The sequence below is a fragment of the Copidosoma floridanum genome, unplaced genomic scaffold, assembly GCF_036245765.1.
Source record: "Copidosoma floridanum isolate Cflo_tuat_1 unplaced genomic scaffold, Cflo_Japanese_pri ptg000065l, whole genome shotgun sequence".
In the NCBI taxonomy this organism is placed as follows: Eukaryota; Metazoa; Arthropoda; class Insecta; order Hymenoptera; family Encyrtidae; genus Copidosoma; species Copidosoma floridanum.
The window spans coordinates 57,501-60,000 of NW_028321942.1; the positions used below are offsets into that span (position 1 = coordinate 57,501).

At 50.0% G+C, this 2,500-nt stretch overlaps 1 non-coding gene across 1 annotated transcript in view; it reads right to left on the reverse strand.

Annotated features, from left to right (window-relative positions):
• Positions 1-600: 600 nt before the first annotated feature.
• Positions 601-2,500, reverse strand: part of LOC149373022 (small subunit ribosomal RNA) — a 2,065-nt gene continuing 165 nt past the window's right edge. Inside the window, exon 1 of the ribosomal RNA XR_016293512.1 lies at positions 601-2,500. This exon is cut by the window's right edge and continues 165 nt beyond it. This is a non-coding gene — a ribosomal RNA (small subunit ribosomal RNA).

Sequence of the window (2,500 nt, forward strand, 5' to 3'; positions counted from 1 at the left end):
AGAGTCTCGGCTTATTGGGGCGTAAAATCATTCCAAAACCTTGGATAATAACGCGTACACGCTATTATCCTCGTAAGCTCGATCATGTCATTAAAACGAAGTGATTGCATGACCACCGAATGACGACGTTCCCCCTCGTTACAACGAGGCTTTCAACATAATAACCGTTGACTCGAGGAAAACGCTGTCCGGTCGAAATTCAATCTTCGTGATAAAATCCGTGACCAATAGCCTCGAGGTTGCCACGGCAAGACACTGGTTAATGAAAAGAAAAAATAAAGATCCGTTGTGCACGCGCACCCTACGATTTTTACGTAGGTGCGCGAGGGCAAGCGTGGCCAGCCCGATCGTATGTTTCAACTATTATAGAACAAAGACGCTAGGCATTGGCGCACGCATCGAAACCTACGACCGCCAATCCGTTAACTTAATTTTTCACAGCCCCTTGTCAAAGGAGGGAGAAAGAAAAAGTAACGTGGCGCGAGGCGCGTAAATACAACGATTATACATTTTCCTTCGGCGCAGCTTTCAAACAAAATTTCTTTTTTTTTTTTTTTTTTTCTTTCATGACAAACGTTGCGACGTCTTACGTGCGAACGTTAATGATCCTTCCGCAGGTTCACCTACGGAAACCTTGTTACGACTTTTACTTCCTCTAAATGATCAAGTTTGGTCATCTTCCCAGTGCAATCGGCAACGCAACGAGTGCGTTGCCGCGCGTCAGTCCGAAGACCTCACTAAATCATTCAATCGGTAGTAGCGACGGGCGGTGTGTACAAAGGGCAGGGACGTAATCAACGCGAGCTTATGACTCGCGCTTACTGGGAATTCCTCGTTCATGGGGAATAATTGCAAGCCCCAATCCCTAGCACGAAGGAGGTTCAGCGGGTTACCCGGGCCTTTCGGCCAGGGAGGACACGCTGATTCCTTCAGTGTAGCGCGCGTGCGGCCCAGAACATCTAAGGGCATCACAGACCTGTTATTGCTCAATCTCGTGCGGCTAGACGCCGTCTGTCCCTCTAAGAAGATTTTTGTGTACGTCGGTAGTAAAAACCAAAAACCACCGCCAGCCCCGCGCGACACCGACGGATTGGATACCGTCAAACATCGCACGAAGCATGCGACGGGGCCTTGGCCTTCGAGATACCAGAAGTAACGCCTATTTAGCAGGCTAGAGTCTCGTTCGTTATCGGAATTAACCAGACAAATCGCTCCACCAACTAAGAACGGCCATGCACCACCACCCACCGAATCAAGAAAGAGCTATCAATCTGTCAATCCTTCCGGTGTCCGGGCCTGGTGAGGTTTCCCGTGTTGAGTCAAATTAAGCCGCAGGCTCCACTCCTGGTGGTGCCCTTCCGTCAATTCCTTTAAGTTTCAGCTTTGCAACCATACTTCCCCCGGAACCCAAAAGCTTTGGTTTCCCGGAAGCTGCCCGTCGAGTCATCGGAGGAACATCGACGGATCGCTAGCTGGCATCGTTTATGGTTAGAACTAGGGCGGTATCTGATCGCCTTCGAACCTCTAACTTTCGTTCTTGATTAATGAAAACATTTTTGGCAAATGCTTTCGCTTCTGTCCGTCTTGCGACGATCCAAGAATTTCACCTCTAACGTCGCAATACGAATGCCCCCATCTGTCCCTATTAATCATTACCTCGGGGTTCCGAACACCAACAAAATAGAACCGAGATCCTATTCCATTATTCCATGCACTGGTATTCAGGCGTTAACAAGCCTGCTTTGAGCACTCTAATTTGTTCAAAGTAAACGTACCGGCCCAACGCCACACCCGGTGAAGAGCATGGCGATGGGATTAAGCTGGGCCGCTCTTGCGCACGCACGCGACGGGCCAACGCCAACGACGGTAAAGCCGCTAGGCCGACCCGTGCGAGACGGACGCTCGAGCTAAGCCCACCGGTAGGACGTCCCACAATCTTGTCAGTTAAACATCGCGAGCGATGAACCAACAGCGTGGCACACAGATTCAACTACGAGCTTTTTAACCGCAACAACTTTAATATACGCTATTGGAGCTGGAATTACCGCGGCTGCTGGCACCAGACTTGCCCTCCAATGGATCCTCGTTAAAGGATTTAAAGTGTACTCATTCCGATTACGGGGCCTCGGATGAGTCCCGTATCGTTATTTTTCGTCACTACCTCCCCGTGCCGGGAGTGGGTAATTTGCGCGCCTGCTGCCTTCCTTGGATGTGGTAGCCGTTTCTCAGGCTCCCTCTCCGGAATCAAACCCTGATTCTCCGTTACCCGTTACAACCATGGTAAGCGCAGAACTTACCATCGACAGTTGATAAGGCAGACATTTGAAAGATGCGTCGCCGGTACGAGGACCGTGCGATCAGCCAAAAGTTATTCAGAGTCACCACAAACTTTTACGATGGACGAGAGAACGCGCGTGAACGCGTCCCCGCCACCGATTGGTTTTGATCTAATAAAAGCGTCCCTTCCATCTCTGGTTAGGACTCTGGTTTGCATGTATTA